Source organism: Adelges cooleyi, unplaced genomic scaffold, assembly GCF_023614345.1.
Source record: "Adelges cooleyi isolate 19-005CV unplaced genomic scaffold, UGA_ACOO_1.1 ACOO_flye_CR_arks_rails_tigmint_CR_PRNA_248, whole genome shotgun sequence".
In the NCBI taxonomy this organism is placed as follows: domain Eukaryota; kingdom Metazoa; phylum Arthropoda; class Insecta; order Hemiptera; family Adelgidae; genus Adelges; species Adelges cooleyi.
The window spans coordinates 1719121-1738285 of record NW_026095913.1 but is presented as its reverse complement, the minus strand read 5'-3'; the positions used below and the strand labels follow the sequence as shown (position 1 = coordinate 1738285).

The 19165-nt window shown below is 31.3% G+C and overlaps 1 protein-coding gene across 4 annotated transcripts in view; it reads left to right on the top strand.

The window, feature by feature from the left end:
• The first annotated feature begins 893 nt into the window (after positions 1 to 893).
• The window catches only part of LOC126837372 (lachesin-like), a 102398-nt gene continuing 84126 nt past the window's right edge, over positions 894 to 19165 (top strand). For 2 of the 4 annotated variants that reach the window (XM_050571278.1, XM_050571275.1), the window contains exon 1: positions 894 to 1120. The gene's annotated coding sequence lies outside the window, so the exon portion shown is untranslated. Of the gene's footprint in view, positions 1184 to 19165 lie in introns of all 4 variants that reach the window. The other 2 variants (XM_050571274.1, XM_050571277.1) reach the window with 2 other exon arrangements.

Here is a 19165-nt window from a genome sequence, read left to right as displayed (position 1 = left end):
TTTTCTTTTTTACTGTTTACCCATTGATTGTTGTGCATATATTTTGTACAGATGTAAATATAATATAATAAAGACAAAAAAAAAACTAAAAAATAGTTTTCGTTTAAACCGTGACTTATTACCTTTCTTCAATAAACTACTCATGTCAAAAACAGCTTAAATAATTACACCTTTAATACGTCTGCGTTGTTATAATAAATTCAACACTTTGCCTATTTTCCCAAACATGTACTTAGGAAATAAATAGTTTTTTTCAAAGTTAACATTAATTTAATTAGGTTTAGATAATATCACAACATTGGTAAATATACTATGGAAATTCTGCGTAGGTGTCGACACTATGTCCGTGTGTAGGAATTTACTTGCTTTTGTTGGAGTCCGACCTGGCTGTAAGTAGCACCAAAACTGTAAACGGATGTAGAATGGCCATTGCGCCAGACCCTCCATTGAGTTGGAGAAATATTTGGCATCCGCCGTGGGATATTGCCGCGGAGGAGAATGCCTTTGGAAAAACCGCAGCTATATTTAGACGGCTGCCGTCTTTATGTGCGCCACTGCTATTTGCCGGATCCGGATGGCCGAAACGACCGAATAACACTACACTGTTTTAGAGGTCTCTCGTGTGTGTGTGTGTCCGGGAAGGATATTAATCGAAATCCGAGTCCAATAAAACAATTGGCTGTCCAAGACGTCGTGATCCACATGTTGTGGGTAAAAGCGACAAAAATCAAATTACCCTCCGGGGCCGGTAAAAAGCCGGAAAGCATGGTCGTACGCGACTGATGTTGCACCCCTGGCCCGGCGAGGGTTAAACTCGCCCTCGCGGCGGAGGGGCTGCGAAGAGAATCGCTAGTAGTCGGAGCTGCTGACATAATCAGTTGTGGTTCGGACTCCGTTACGGTTACTAGAAATTCGGTTCGGCCGTTTCACTGTCGGTCGCTTGTTCGACGTCTGTTTGCGCGCGTGTGTCTTATTCATTTCCTTTGGGGAAATATTTTTTTCCCAGTTTTCCGTCGTTCGGTTTCGACACGTCTTACCGTTTGTGCCGGCGTTCGTGGCCGCCGTCGTTTGTACGATTTTACCAACTATAGTCTGACCATATTCGATTGTGGAAGATTTGGTGATTTTAATTATTATTATTTTTTTTTTTTTTTTTACACGAGCCAAAACTCAGGTATAACAGGTAAAAATATCAATTTTTAAACATCATTGATAAATGTTTTGTATACAGTTAGAAGGCCGACTGAGTATATTTACTACTCGGGATGGTTCGTTATAGCTACTTATTACCAGGTTGCTAATTATTTTTTTTAATTTAATTTAATTTTTTTCATGAAATTTCCTTTCTAACATGTACTATGTGTAAGACAGCCAACAAATTCGTATCTTTTTCAGAGTTGAAATTGTAACATTAAACCGTAGAATTTTTCACTGAAGAATAAGAAATCTTTAACTACAAAAATGACAAAAAATTGTATACGTTAAAAATTATACCTTCAAGCTTTTACAAATTATCATGAGAATAATAACTCGGAGTTCGGATGATTGAAATTGATTAAATCTCATTTACAAAAAATAAATATTGCATTGGTACACTAAACTTCTTTAAAATCGCCCGATTAATATTATTTCTAATAAAATATTGCATTGTTCATTTGTTTATTTGTACCTTCAAATATTATCTAAGTTCCATGTTTATGAAATTTTATAAACGAAAAATTGTTCAGGCAAAAATATTTTCTTAATGTGTAGTTTTAAAGGGTAACTTTTAAGAAATCAAATTACTATGTACTTAAATACCTTTTTATGCTATTAGCGTCTAAAGATAAAAGCTGAATACAAGGTAGACTGTAATGTTATTTGCATTTACCCACAATATTCTCTCTTCGTCTAAACCAACTTTTTTTTTAAATAAAACTCTTTTAAAACCGCCGCTTTCAATCTCCTTAATCTTTTTAAAATATGTTTTTTTCATAAGAGATGAAAATAAATTGCATTAATTAAATCCATAGTGAAAAAAACTAGTTAAGACAAATTAGTATAATTCATCTAGTTGTATTTAAGGCGCAAAAATACATTTAAGCGAGAAATGCATAAACGGTTTTATAATAATTGCCCTATTACGTTTTTGATAATTAATATAAACAAAATAAATGTAAAAAAAGAGATTTATTTAATAAAATTGTTGTACAATACATTAATTAGGTTTAACAGTAGTCCATCGTACCCGTTGGGTTGTTTTTCCGGAAGTAGCGGACCGAAAAATAAGAATTTTTGTATACTATAAGGATCCTTTTTGTATATTTTTTTATTTAAATCATCAGAGGGCGTAGTCACGCCATTATAGTGTTTTTTTGTTTAACACTAATTCTTTACTTGAGTAGATGAATAACCCGTGTCACGTCCGAATCGGTTCACATTGTCAATCAGCACATAATTACTATACTATTATTAAGGTGCAATGTTATGTAAGGCTATTTACCAAGTATTATATAGGCATCATTATTATACAATATCAAATTCCACTAGATCTAAGAACCCGTTTACGTTGCAAAAAAAATAATACAATTTGCCGCTATACATTTTAACCGGAATTTACATAATTGAATGTCTTCTAAGATATATATTTGTTTATAAAAATATGTTTCTTTTTTGTTTATTTTTACCAAATCAGAAATGTATAATTGGTCGGAGTCCAATAGAATATTAGAACTTCATCAATGAGATTATTTTTTTTATAAGTTTAGAGTAATTTATAGATGACAAACATATGAACATATTATATAATATGGGTGATTGTGTTTTTATATTAACAATCGGTATAGAATAACATATTTCATTAGACTTTTTTTATTCGTTGTACATTTTTAATAGATTTAATTAGGTACAATTCGAATTTGTAATACCATTTTTTGTTTAATTCGAAGTCTGTACTAATATAGTATTTCATAAATATCTATTTGTAATAACGTTGTAAAGCAAATAGTTTAGTCACAACATACCTTTTCACTGTAAGTCCAGAACTTTATTGAAACTACATCCAGTGACCAATACTCTCATGGCAAATAGTCCTAAGTTGATCGGCCTCGTAGAAAGTTTAATATTGGATTTCCCGACGGTAAGTCTTGCGATAAATATTAAATGCTAATAGCAACAGCTTGTATCAGGAAGAAATGTTTACTATAACTTGAAACCCATGGACGTTATAATATTATTGGCTATGATATGTCGACCATGATGGTAGCATTTAATTATCAACATAAGCCTACACTATAATATTTAAATGGTCGACAATACATTTAGCGGGTAGATAGGAGAGTGGAAAATAGTCTTGCAAACTTAATAACAAAACATGTCATGTTAATAATTCCGTAACGGAAGTACTGAACTCCAGTAGTAAGTTTGTGATTTTCTCCAAACTTGTTTGCGTAAGTTATGATATTTTAAAGTTGATAATTTACTTACCGGAAACTCATTAGCATAATATTGTTGTACTCAGATTAATTTTAATCGCACAAAATATAATATCATGACGTTTATAGCCACAATAAATCGTTTTTTAGCAAAAAAATATATTGTGATTAATCAATTTTAAAATCGATTGATGTATACTTGTTTGATTAATTACATTAAAACAAATATTATATTATATTATATATTTTTTTAATGATTTCGCTGCTACTCTATGGTGGGGGCCAATTGTTAATGTAGGTATCGATCGACGGCTATGCCCCTTGATAGAGTCTGTAGGTAACGAAAAAAAAAAATCAACCTTTCTAAAAAAAGCTAAAAAGAAAAAAAAAACACCTCGTCGAGAGACCAATAGTTGTTCGGCTCCACGTCGAAGGGAATATAATATAGTTATTATTATTTATGAGTGTACATAGTACACAGTATCTTGCTTTTATGTGCAAGAGCTCTTACACAAGAAACACTTTGTGCTCGGCCACAGGAATCACGCTGCTGTGTACAAAGAAAACTGTCCTATGTAAAGACCGTCATTCATTTTCGACACTATTGCCGTTGTCACATGTTTGATTCATGAAGTATTTGCAAATTCAATGCTTACAGTACACTAATAGAAAACGGATATGTAAATATGTTTTTTTTTTCGTGTTTCCAATTTCAAGCATACCCACGCCTGAAGTACGAATTAAACTAGAAAATAATATAAGATTAGGTTAGGTTCTACCCATTTAAGTATATTTTGTATTTCTCTCTTAGCTGTTGGTGTTTTAAACCGAACTACTTATTCGGTATTTGTACGTTAAAGTTTTACTACTCACATAAACAACTATCGGGACGGCAAAAAAATCTTAAACGTTCAAGAAAACTTCTAAATTTTAAGTACAAATTAAAACTTCAGTAAATCCAATTAATAATTTTTAATCAGTTTCAAACACTCTACTAAACTTACGTCACGTAAAATACCTCGAGCAAGTATTTTTAGCTAATGACAACATAAGAAAACAAAACAAAAAGTCTAAGCGAAATAATTTGGGGCTAGATTTTATATGATAACTGCGTGTGATTTTTTTCAATTAGCACAACGTCGATTTTATCAATCAAATTTAATCCGAGATTAATATAAACTAAGTTTTTACAAGCGGAAGTTTTATTTATAACTAAGGTCCTTAATTGAAAGAAGTTACGACGGTAACATAAAAAGTTCGTTAACTTCATATTGGTATCTGTTAACGTTTATCGTTTTAATCCATGATTGTTTTTTGAAATTTATTATAAAATTGATTTTTATAGTTTCAAAAATTGTAACGTTTATTGTTATAAAGTTATACAATATAATATAGCTGATATTTCTTTATATCATTTTTATTTATACTTACCTTAACTTGCCATTTTATTGATAGTGAACTATACCGTAACCAGTAAATGTCTTAAACGGTGAAAATCTTGGCCGCTCCATTCATTTAGGTGGTCAATTCTTGTTGGGAATAACAATAAAGTAAAACTCAACCTCTTCTCCACTACTACTGCTAATAATTATATCAGTAATGTGGAATTAAATATAAATACATTTTACATCTAGTCGCGATCATTACTAATGGGTAATACAATAGGGTAGATATTAGTATTGTAATTAAATTGGTACCTACTTACAATTATATAAACCCACAGAGAACCCGTTGATTCAATTTTTTTTTATACAAACATATAATATTCCTCATCACTTTAATTCGGTAAAAAGCTAACCTAACCTAACTGAGAGATCATAAAATCAAATTTTTGGTTTGACTAAAGATTAACGTTAACCGCAGAGTTTGAATTATTTTAACGGACGATTGATAAAATGTCGTTTATTGGAATAACATTAATAAGTACCGGCGAGGGGAACCCCATTATATAATTCCATGAATTTCAATTACAACCATTGCATTTAATCACTTGATGTTTAGCAAATGCCGGTGTTTGCCATACTGGCGTGTCGAGTTCGGTGTAATATGATATTTTTCTTGGAGATATTTTATAAGACATTTTCTATGCGGCTTACTCTGTCCGCCGAAAACGTCCGAAAACTTATTGATGATTTGATAATAACGCACTGTCAAACTGATTTATTAATCTGTCTGCCGAAAGAACGGACACTTGACAGCATAATTCTTATATTTTGCCAACGCCAGTGTGTGTTGTTGTAATAGTAGTGTTTCTATGCGCAATAAACAGTGTTATAATAAAGCGTTCATATTGGGTTTTCTCCGCCTCGTTCAATATTGTTTAAAGTGAAATAATATTATATAACTGTTTAGTGGTATTATTGTTACAAATATTTCTACACAAAAATAACAAAGCTCCATAGAAGCCTCTAAGTGGAAGTAAAAGCACAAGGCGATTATTGTTTGGAAATTTCTCCAGGATAAAATATTATGTGCCCAACTTGCGCGAAGCTATAGAATATTGTCGAGTTGCGCCATACCTTCCTAAGTTTATTGTAGCGGTCTTCGATATTACATAAGGAAAACTTTATTTCTATTATTTTTCTACGGGTTCAATAAAATATGATTTGTGTTAGCCTATTTGTAGGAGATTAGCGACAACGTTATTAAAGCTTTTGAAAGTAGGAAGTTCAATTTTATTATTATTATTTTATTACTTTATCTTGTTATACAACCCAACGGACAACTCTATTTGCCGGTAGTCTCCGGTAAGTCAAATAAAACAACCATTTGAAGCAGACGATCATTTGATCTTTCCCATTTGGTAGTACTGAAGTGAATTCGGAGCTTACACACTAATTGGTTTCGGCTTTTAACCGTCATCCTAATGCGTACAGTAGAAAGCCGTTTTGCTCATCGATTGTTTTATGAGCTTCCGACGATATATACCTAGTCGGCTAAAAAATAAAACGAGTAATTCGAAAATACACTTAACTCTAATCTTTCGTATAACGTCATAGCCTGTAAAAGGCAAGTACAATAAAATGTCTAAGCGTTTAAAATTTTTAGATATCATCCACAGTAGTCTCCATTTGTCAACGCGTTTGTCTGATTACATTCTCGTGTAACGGGTTCCACATAAAACCACCCCGCTGAACCCTAATTTAACCTTTGGGTAAATTTTATTTAACATTAAGTTTAACGACATTCAAATCAAAAGCCGGTAGGTTTTTTTTTTTTTAAATTCATATTTGGATATTTTACAAGTGTGCAAAAAAGTTTGAACTAATACATTATAGAAAAATTGCAATTCATAAATCAAGACCAATTTCAGGAAATCGTTATTAAAGTACATTTGTATGGCTAACAAATCTGATGAAACTTCAGCTCCAAATAAACAAAAAAAAATATTATTATGCGATTCGTAGAAATATATAAATCGAATGATGAAACTTTAATTTGTTGCCACAAAATTGAGTTAGTTTTTAGCATCCGGTTTTGATTGAACGGGAAGTTATTAAAGTGGCGTTTTCATCGGTTTTTTTTTTGTTTTTAAATTCTTTAAATCAAATTTTATCGAATATTTTATTATTTGTCCTTAGAGATAAGAGATTGGTAGTTGTTATTTTTTGTAGGTTGTTTTATTTTACATCTCGCCCATCAAGTCACGGTCCCTTCAAGTGCGGTACACAGTTTTTTTATATGCCATGTCAGTAACGGGTAGACAACACATTTTGCTGTGCTCGCTCGTAACGTCTATGTTTAACGATTTTTTTTTTTAGGCACATTAAAATATATTATAACCCATAAAAAAGTACACAGTAAAAGAACGCTCGGTGGCCGTGAAATCTGAAGAGCGAATTTTGGTTTTTTTTTTTTAGATACTAAAGGGACCTAAACGCAATAATCTATAACAAGTGTATACTGAAAACAATAGTTAGTAGAGCTATTTTAGATCTATATTATTTTTAGTGTTCTCCGGTACTCAACTGGCCGGATATCCCATGAAAATTGTATACCTAACTTAGTTAGATAATTAAAAATCTATATATAAATATATTATATTTTTCAGTTATTATGACATTGTCTTTTAGCACAAGAGATGTAAAGCAAAATAGTCGCCAAAAAGATTCAAGTGATTTGCCATGATACAATTCATGGCCAATTAAACAACTGCTGATAACACATCTTATTAAATTACTCACTGTTAAATAATTTAGCAGTTTTTGTTTTTTTTTTACATTTTAAACAATAGGTTTCTTTGCTGTAAATATTTTCATTATTCATTCTTACATTTCGGTCTATACAAATTGATGACAAATTAGTATAATTCATTTAGTTGTATTTAAGGCGCGTGAAGTTTGTAAACGATTTTAATGTTATAGTAATTTCCCTATTTCGTTTTTGGAAATTAGCATAAACAAAAAAAAAATTAAATAAAGAGATAAAAAATACTTATTTAATAATATTGACGTACAACACATTAATTAGGTTAACATAATCCGTTGTACCCGTTGGTTTGTTTTTAGGAAGTAGCGGACCGAAAAATAATTATTTTGTTCGTATACTTATATAAGGTTCCCTATTTTGTATAGTTTTTTATTTAAATCATCACATAGTATATTAAAAGTAATTGTGTACTTCTTTAGTTACATGAACAACTCTTGCCGCAGACATTTCCATTGAGCACGTGTACATAATAGTAATGTTCTATTCAAGTGCCGTTTGGTTGTGTAAGGCTATGTAGGCGTCGGTATTGTATAAGATTCAAATTCGACGACATCCCAGTGAATTGGTTTGCATCGCATAATTAAATTTCTCACGAAAAAGACCTATCTAGACTAGGAAAACATAAAAAAGAATTGTAAGTAAAAACATAAAAAAGTATATATTTTTTCATATGTTTGTTTGTTTTTTTTTTTGCACGTTGTTACCAAATCAGAATACTGTGCGGTCAGTCGGAGGGGGAAATAATATAATACGTTGTTTATTTCCGTGCTACTGTCTCGGTTTTTATTTTCCTTTGCTCGAAATTATAATGAAAGGACACACGGTAATTATATATTATGCATACGGCTTTGTCGGGGTCCTCCCGAATCCGGTGTGGTGGTAATTTATTACACGGCCCCGTTAGGTTACAGCCAGGGTACAACAATCGTTAATCGAACGGTTTTAAATAATAACACCAGCAGCTCATGTCCGTCAAGATCGATGACAATATATATATATATATATATATATATATAGCTAGTTTGTGTGTGTGCGGTTTTCGACATAATCGGCGGTTTTAATTGATAACGCAATCCTTTCATCGGTGTGTTTTATTGGCGGCCCGACAGATTTCCAAAAAAACAATGCTTTAGCTAGCCCTAGGGTCCTCCTAATAATATATTAACATTATTTGGGCGGACGCGTCCGATAATTACCATCGTGGTAAAAAAATGTATACAAACAATGACGTCAGCGATCGTCGTCATCGTCATCGGTGTACAATAAATAACGCGGCCGTTTATCATAATAATAATAATAATAATAATATATTTTTTAGTTGAAAACAACAATAAAGAGTGGGGCAACGGAAAGAGCGGTTTTCCAAATGTATTTCTATGGGAAAATCTGCACAACAGCGGCCATAACTCTCAATCGAAGTCAGTACTTGACTACATCGCATATAGCTTTTTGGCCAATTACATTTGGGACCAACTCACAAGCCAAACCGTACAACGGATGATGTATTAAATGCGTCTGTGTAGCAAGAGCACGAATAAATATAAGTATATAATATTACTGTTGTATTTCCTTTTTCGACCGCAGTCGTACCGTGTTATTAGACTTATTACATTGTTCTTGTTAGTTGTTACCGTTGCGGCATTTCGCTACCAGTTACCTAAGTACAAAAAAAAAAAAAATTATATATGTTCGAACGTTGGACACGCGACCCACCAAAGGAAGTGCACGTTCAATCGATAATAATTAGAGCAAGCCACAGAAATAAACCGTTTTTAATTCTAACCGATTGGGTTCATACTTAGTAAGCTCGTCATTTGATGTTGAGTTTGCCCGTCCAAGTAGTCGAATCAAATGCCAGTAATTTACAAGCTATCTTCAAGAATTTACAAATCAGGTTTTATAGTTTGCAAGTGCGTATTTTCGCTGTAAGCGTTACAAAAAAAAACCAGCACCGTCCAAACCAGAAAATGTAAAACCTAGTGCAGTATAAATCAGTTCAGGAGAAGTTAAAGTACAAAGCAATTAATCTAAATGTGATTTCATCACAGCTTCGATGCGAATCTGTAAACAGTACATTAGCTAGCATAGTCCAAACTAAACAAAGTTGCTAATCTGGCGTGTAAAATTGCTTAAATTTTGACATTTAAAAAAATAACTTGTAAAACTAATACCTTCTTAGCTCCGCGTCAAAGTTAAAATAGTTTTAAAAGTGAATTTGATAAATATGATTGACTATAAATGAAATGTTTTTGGGGTCGCTGATTTCGAATTTAGTATTAGTTTTTAATTTTACCTTTTATATATGGCGTGGAGTCAATTTATTGCCTAAAATATAAAATTAAACAGAAAAATAAAATAGTCGAATTGTCTTTTATAGTTATTTAGCAGTTTATAATGGACCGTATATTAAACTTCATGTTAATAAACCCAAAATATCTTTTAAAATACCATTTTTTTTGGAGTTTTTCCTTATAAAAAAAATTTGAATACAGATTTTTTTTACATGTTTTTATAAACATTAGCCCTATCTAAAGTCTAATTAACAGCTCGAAAGTTTAAAATTGTGCGCAAAAAACTTTTAAAAAAAGCATTAACATGTGAACCCTCTAGGGGTGGGAAGGTGTAGGGTTATTGAAATATTTGATTTGAGGCATGTTTAAGTTGAAAAACTGACAATTTTTTTTCCGGTTTTGGGATTGAAGGAATTGTTTTTTTTTCAACTTTTGACCCACCAAAGTACCATTCGCATACTTGAGTAAATCGGTCCAGAATAAAAAAATACACACATCATTGTAAAGCCAATACCTTCTTAGCTCCTCATCGAAGCTAAAAACGAGATCAGTCCAAAAACCAAGCACGAGCCATCTATAAAATAATCAGCTGGTACTGATATTGTTTTTAAGTTATCGTTTGTAGAGTTCAAAATTTGAACTTTCAACGAGAAACAAATATTTAATTTAGGAAAACACAAGGCCACATCTATAATAATTATATAAAGTCCAAAAACTCTGAAACTAAATACCGCCTTTTGATTACTCGACACGTTTTAAGACATTCCAAATTTTAATAACCGAGTGGTTATGTTTTAAACAAGAACTGGTATATTTTATACTAGTACAACACTCGTTCAAGTATAAACATTTACCTACATTTTATGTACAATATATATTTATATTATGCTACTTTCCGGTTAACCAAATCTGATGTCATAAATTGTTCAAACGCGCAAGATCTGTTGATGATTTTTTTGCAAAAAAATAAAATAAATTAACCCTGTAAACGTCCTTTTGTTTTAAATTATATTTATTACTTTCGCACTAAACCCGTATCTATTTTAATTTATAGTCGCGTTGATATGACCATAATATAATAATATATTCACATGAAATACAGATGCAGTTTTTGTGTTTAAAATCTAAACAAAAATCACAAGACAAAACCGTGCAATACCTTATAGTAATTAAGACGAGTGTTTCTTTTCAGCATTGTCCAACTAATTAAAAATAAACCGTTTAAAATTTAAAAGTTTTTGTGATATTTCAATGTGTTAAATATACCCACTCACATTTTGTTTATTCAAATAGTGTAGGCGCTTAATTTTATTTTTATCTTTAAAGAAGAACGTCCGCCTTTATTGAATAGCGGAAAAGGTCGGCCGAAATCGCTCGTGTCAAACATAGGACGGTTGAATGGAGCCTTCCTTAAAATAATCCGCGTTAGTCTGCTATAGTACTTATTTTTAATAAAGTTCACATTTGCCTTTTTTGCAAAATGTCAACTTAGTTCTTCAAGAAAATGTCCAACGGTTTGACCTTTTAGAAAAACACAAGAGAAACTAGAACGGCGTGTAAATGAGTAAAATATATTCCACGTACAATTTTAATAAGGCAATACATTATTATTTTATATATTATTAAAAACGTTGTCAACAACCACTATAAGTCTGTCAGCTTTTCAGTAATAACATTTTACGTTGAACTTTCACTTTGTACTGAGAAACTTTTATTTAAAAAAAAAAATTCTTGAATAATAAAATATTCGTTATGGTACCACGCGTTATACAGTAACCTTGTGATCTATAAATGTCATAATATCCTGGTGTAGTATAAACGAATTAGTCATTTTAAAAAATACATAAAAAATTGGTTTTTTTACTTATACGGTGTGTATTAACTTAGTACAAGACACTAAATTTTTCTTAAAAGTATTACAGTTTTGTAGTTTTATATATTTTATCGACCAGTCAAAATGTTCAGCAAATTAGTCTTAGTTTAAAGATTTACTGAAATATGTGCGTTACCATTTGAGTATAAAAAGTTTAATAGATATCTGAAAAAAAGATAAAACATTTAAAAACTATAATTTTGTATTTTTTTATTATGTTTTTGTTTTGTTTACTTTTTTGGAAGTAGTTGGTTTTTGACCCTCCAACCCCTCCGGATTCACGGTTTATTGTCTAATTACATCGTTTATTGATAATTGATTTTATAAACTTGTGTTACCTGTAAAAATTATATTATTTTACCTAATTTTTTTTAAATAAATTACTTTTCATTGCACAAACAACATAAGTAAAGTGTTTTTATTTTATTTAAAATGTTTTATTGATTTATTTGAAATATTGCCAAAGGTAGGTTGATTCATAACTACCAGATCCTAAAAGTAGTTTTAAAATTAAGTGAAAGAGCAAAATAAGTTTAATTTCTCCACCAATTAAGTAGCTTTATGGTTAACGTGCAGTTTCAGTTTTATGACTTATGTCGTTTTTGAAATGACCGTTTCGGATTAACGGTCGTTTTATGACAAGTATAATGTTCTATTTTTACTTTAGTTTATTTACTTGACTATAATATGCCGATAAGCTTAAACGGATTATAACTAAACGGACATTTTAACGTCGCCGACATAATAATAAAATTCGTTAGTACGTAAGATGAGTAATTATACCAGTTAACTGGCTGCTGTTTAAGTTTAAAATGTTACAATGACTTTTATGGAAATTCACTTAATTCCCATTTCACGGTGAGCACGAAAAAAGTTTTAAAATGTTTTCAAATTCAATTATACATATCATGTCCTCGACGTTGTATTGTAGGTCATTGAGGAGAAATAAGTACCAATACTATTATTTTTTTTCAGAAAATCGTTTACACCTTAAATTAAAAATGACAGTAAAATATTGTATTTTTTATTTTATATTACTAGCAATATTTTACTATGTTGTGGTAATTAATTCATTCCAAATTGTATAGGTCCACTTTGATAGCATGACGGCTTTCAACCTTTCAGTAAGACCTCATACTTGTCCTGTTCTGTTTGATGACAGTTTGTCAACTCTGAGGATATTGACAGCAAAACCGTTATGACTTTGGGCCATCGCGTTGAACAAGTTAACACTTTGAACATTGTATTTCTGAGGTTTAGTTAGGACCGTTTAAGATTTTGTCGATTTCGGCAGAATCTCAATAGACCAACAGGATCAAAGGATTTAATGCACCGGCAACGGAGCAATTTCTGCTTGAAATGTGAAATTGTAAACTCAGTTCAGCGGTATAATAATATGTATTAAATGGGAATTAATACATAATATGTATTCAGCTGTTCTCGAAGGACGCGTTGCTATTAGGTAAGGAGTTTTAGATCATCGTTAGTGTTAGGCCTTTTCAACAGTTACAATATTTTGCTGACACACGACAAAAATTATTTTACAAAAAGGCCAGTACAGCCAAGGGGTTGGGGTATAGTGGAGTTGAGGAGGTCACAGGTCTAAAGGTATTATTATAACTAAAAAATGATAAAATCGCTTTTTAATAAACGCTTCGATGCGAATCGGTGGATAGTAGGTTCAACCCAGTACAGTCCAAACCAAGCATAGTATATACCAGCACAGTAAGAAAGTGTTATACGTAAGTGAGTAAGTTTCATTCGCATTACCTGTTGGCTGTTAAGTCACTCACACTCATTATGACAATTATAGATTCGATGAAAAACTAACACAATTTGGCGACTTCAAAAATCGAACATATTATACGGCTTTGTATTCACAAGGTTTGAACGCTAATTAAGTTTATAACACACAACACGGTTGGTGTTTAATGAAAACATAAAAAAATCAAATCTAGCAGATAACATTGTTTAACGCATTCGCAGGATAACGGCAATGCAAATGATAATTAAATTCCTGCAGATGTTGTCGTACGCCGGAAATTAAATAACTTATTTTCTAAAGGTATCACAGTGGATGAACTATTTACACGTTATTATAGTTTTAAATTAAACGTTGCAAAGTTTAACGCGTGAGACAAAGCGTTAAAGGAAAGCATGTAGTGCCAACAGCTAATATTATAATATACCTATTCTGTCTACTGGAACTAATTTCAGAATAACGTGTGTATATGTTACACTTTCTAAAACACAATATTTGTTTTACTACCCTCTTTTCCCTCAATCGATGAGCCTATTCAAATTAGAAATACTTAAAAGTTCTGATGTCCTAGCTTAACGACTAATGCTTTTTTTTGTATTTGATTGACATTTGAAATTTTCCGTTTAAACAATTTTAACTTGAAAACAAATCAAAATATTTACAAATCGAATAAACGATCTCAAAGTCGAAGTTTGACACTTCAAAATCACTCTATTGATATATTTTTTTTATAAATAAGAATTTTAATATTAATTTTTTGAAGAAAAAAAAGGGTTTTTCACTAATAATAAAGTTTTTAAAAATCAATAATTTTGATTTATTCAACTTACTTATCAATATTTTTTGGTTCGAGAATGTATTATTTGGCAAGGAAGCCATTTTTTATTTAATTTCTGATTTATTTTGCTTTTTCCTATTTTAATTCAAGCAATATGTCCGTCCGCCAGTTATGAGTGCCTCAACCCCCCCCCCCCCAAAAAAAAAGCCAGTACTTAAATATCTGACAAAAATATGAAATCAAATTTTTGTTAATTAGAAAAATAATGTTTTTTTAATTTTGCAGATTTTTTAAAACGTTTGTGTTTTAACAGTTTTTTTTTACAGCATTTTTAATTTTTTTAATTATTCCCTTTCTTGAATTATATAAGCATTTTCGTTTACTAACTGTGTCTCGCCGACATACTCTTGGGGGTTTACTCAAAGAGTAAATATCACACACTTGAAATATGCACGCAGCCCGTCGTCAAAAGCCATAGATAACATTGACAAACATACTTAAGTATGCCGACGGGGGTTTGTGTTTATGTGGATCACGTGCGAACCTCCCTTATCTGATTGGAAGGCTGGCACGCGCATTAGCTTAGTTCAACAACACAACGTTATTTTCATGGGTTGATTGCGTTATGGTTTTAATTGAATGAAAATAATTGTTTTGAATAAGTATACGAGTATAATAAAATTATATTAAGACGAATTTCTGTTATTATTTTTGTTTCGAACAATTTCTTCTTCGAAATAATATGCTTAAAGTCATTTTCTCATCCGGCGAGTCCAACCGGCTATAAATAAATTATTAAAACGACGGGCGGAATCGTACGAATTTTGAAAGTAAAATTTTTCAAATTAAATTTATTCTCTTTGAAAAGTCGAAATGAGCTGATGTTTCTCCCAAACAATATTATTTCAATATCAAACGTCTTCAAAGACTTTGTGAAAAACCACTTTGTTTCTATACTTTTGTTAATCGGCATCAGCTGATAGAAAAACCGTTGGCCAACTGAATCATTAATTTATACTAAACTATAATATATATATATATATTATTTATTTATAATATGTATGTTAATACTGCATTTGACTGATATCCATCTGATCTCATAATATCCATTACTTTTATTGTGTAAGGTAATTTAATATTCAAAACGGTTTTCTTTGAAAATTCATTTGGCTTTAAATAACTTTTAAGTAACTTTATTGTCTTGAAAATTTGGTTATGGTATAAATATTGAAAGGGAATAAATGTGTCAACATGTGAATAATAGTTAATTTCGTATTAACAATTAAAATATTCCACGTTTTTTTTTATTGCAAAATTTGTATAATATTGTAGTTTTGAAGGCGGACTAGTTGTTTGAAAGTCTTAACGTTCTAATGAAATTGTAGACTTTAAAAATATACCTTTAATCTTATTCAAACTAAAAATAAATTGCCGTAATCGAAATTTATTAAAGCCACATTTTCTTTTAAATATTGTCTGCATAAAATTCTTAGAAAATATAAAACAATTTCGAACTTGTGATTGTAAATAAGAAGATAACAAATTAATAATCCAACTTTAAACTACTTTATGAGCTTTTTGAGTTTAATATAAACTAGAAACTAGCTGATCTAGTCGGTCGATATAATATAGTTTATATATTAATTTTATAGCAATAAATTGTATGGCGGCGCTTTGGATATGCAATATTGACACATATCTGTATATCACTGAAGTCTACACGATTTTGTTGCAGATGATCTATTCGCCTACATTGTCAATTCTTTTGTTAAGTATATTTTTTATTTACTAGCCATGTCGGGTTGGATTGATGTTTAGTGTTTTTTCTGTCATTTGGTTTTTATTCCTATTCTTATTGGAGAGCCGCTTGAACATTGAAGATTTCGTGCAGTGGAAGTACTTCAAATTTAAACCCCTCTTTTGTAGCGTACTTAGCAGGCGATCAAAGAATGATTGCACAACGGACTCGTTTTGTATAGTAAAAGACGTAAAAGACATCCAAAACGAACTGCTTGGCCGCCACTTTTTTATTTGTTATCTCTGTAATATCTCGGCTTAACAAAATATGTCGGCGGTTATACTTTTTTTTTGTTATTAAAGTATTCCGGTTTATGTCAAGACGAGTATTCAGAAACGAGGACGTTACTTTTTATCAGGGAAGCTGATTATGTTTATGACTACCGGTTATGGAGTTACCTTGGTATTAGGTAACTTAATTGTCTCGAGCCGCAAGACCGTTCACTGGTTAAGATTAGCTAAATCTATTCGGATAAAAACATAATACTCGAAATTTAACGTCAGTGCAGAGTCTTTACCATTTTATGAAATACCTGAGTATAAATAATTCCAATGCTATTACAACAGCTATAATAGCAATCATTATTATACAACGAGTTCTAATGTGCTTACAACAGATTGTGGTTTAAATAATTATGTCATGTTATACTGTCTTAAATGCACACTAATATGATAGGCTTTTATGGTAGACTGTTCGAGGGGATTACATTGAACGGACATGGACTAACCTAAAAATATTCTTGGTGAATTTATTATTTTATTTATAAATTCTTCCATGCAACATTTAGACCTATACATAATAATATAATATTATTAATACTAATACGGGGTTGTATTGTTTGTTATTTTTCCAAACAAAACAGATAACAAGAAGCGAAACTATTCTATAATACATGGCATATCGCTACGTCACGGAAGGGTTTTGACATGCAAATAGGTACAATTAAACATTTATTATTTATTTTGTTTTCAAAAGTTCCTTACACAACAGGGTTTATCGACAGTACAAACTATATTTAGGAAACAATTTTTTGGTTATCCGTTTGGAATATTGTAGTTGTATTTTGCATAATAAAGGCAAATCTTTCGAGTACATTTGAATACTTCCAAACGGAAAAGTACTTTGAATAATTAATAAAACTATACTGTTCTTTTTATAGTACACTTTATTCGGAATACACATTTACATTATGCATTACTTTAGTGTTTTTTGTTTGCTTTTATTATAACCTAACCTAGTTAGTACCAACTTTTAGATAAAAATCATAGAATTTCATGAGTTAAGACCGAATTTTAAGCTCAGATATATTTTGTAAATCAGTCTTACACTAGACTTACTAATCATATATGTTTAGGATTAGTTGTTCAATATTTAAATCAACACAGGTGTATTATAAAATATAGAGTTCCGTTAGAAAAGTGCACCGCTTACTGTTGAATTATTAATAGTCGGGCCCAATGGAACAAATTAGCTGGCATTAAGTGTTTCAGCCAACTATCCCACAAGTCGATTTGCCAGTGTACAGTAATTTCTCTGTAATGTATTTTGTTGTGCACAACCGAGTGACCGGCGACGGACGACTCTAATCGATTGGTCTTGTGTATGGAGAGGATTCGAAATTAATGCTTTGCTCGCTTTGAAATATTTAAAGTTTCAAAGTAGTCTGTAAACTTTGTCTTGGACGCCATTTGAATTATTATTCAGGCTAGCAACCGATTTCCGAACACTATTGGAACAATTTGATTTAAACGTCTGACTTTGTTATTTTGGCCAATAATCGTAGGTAATACAGAAAGTTCTGCATAAGTAATCGTATATACATAAATTATAACTTACAACGTCAACGTTCTCGATTAAACCCTTATCTAATGGACTTGATTTGTCATTTTCCACTATCCACACCTTTAAATCAAAAACGGAAATTACGGCAGACATGCTGATCTTCCGGATGCGACCTCTTGAAATCAGACTGACCCTTTTATTAATAAAATAAAATTACAATAAGCCGTTTTTTGTTGAAAAATAAAAATATAACTCTTACATAATGTCTGATTGTGTATTTCGTATTCAATTAAATATAGTAGATGAATAACTAGTGTATGTCATATAATGTCCACATTTTGTTTCAGACCCTTTGTGGAAAATTGCCGCCAATGGTGTATAATCTGATTATAAAAATTGTTTGAAAGATGAGAACTTTAACTATGTTTTGTTGGAATTCGATTTTAAAAATATGATTTTAATTTTAAAAGATATCTACATTTGAATAGTTAAAAGCATGCCCTTTCTTTATGCCATATTGTTCCATTTCCAAACCAATTATCGAAAATTGCTTTCCAACAAAACATAGAAAACGTTCTCAACTAAAACTTGTATAGTGAGGTTTCTTACTCTACCAACACCCAGTAAGCCGTGTTTTTGGCATTAGAAAACAATGTTTAGATGAAAAAAATATTTAAAACCGCTGAGAAATATTCTGCGATAGTCAGAAAAATGAATTAACTGCCTAAAAATAATTTGTATCACTAATCTAATAATTACTCAAGTTTTACAAGTACATTTAAGTTTTAAATTAAGATTTCGGACGGCCCACCTGTTGCGCGACATCCTTATCAGTACAGTATTATATCTATAAATTATCATTTTCAGTTGTGTTTAAATATAATTTGGCACAACCTTCCTCGCGTGTATGATGCCATGCTTTCTTGTAACACACACGCTGTAATATTTTCGGCAATGAGTTTATATTATTTTACAGAGAAAAAAATCCGTCCGAGGACGGTCCGGATCAGACCCATTTTGAGTTACGTTTCTTTGTGGTTTCGTGTTTGTCATGTGAGCACGGCACTGACGGGTTAATGAGAAAATTAAAATGTCCATTCGAGGATTTACCGGTCTTATCAAACCGGCGCATTCGCCTCAAAACCGTTTCCAAAACCTTTGAACCGACGGGTAAATTAATTATTCGGCCGAAAGCGGTTCGCCTTCTGTGTTTGCGATAGTATGTAGACATGTCTGGACTCGGATGTGTTTGTTCGCCC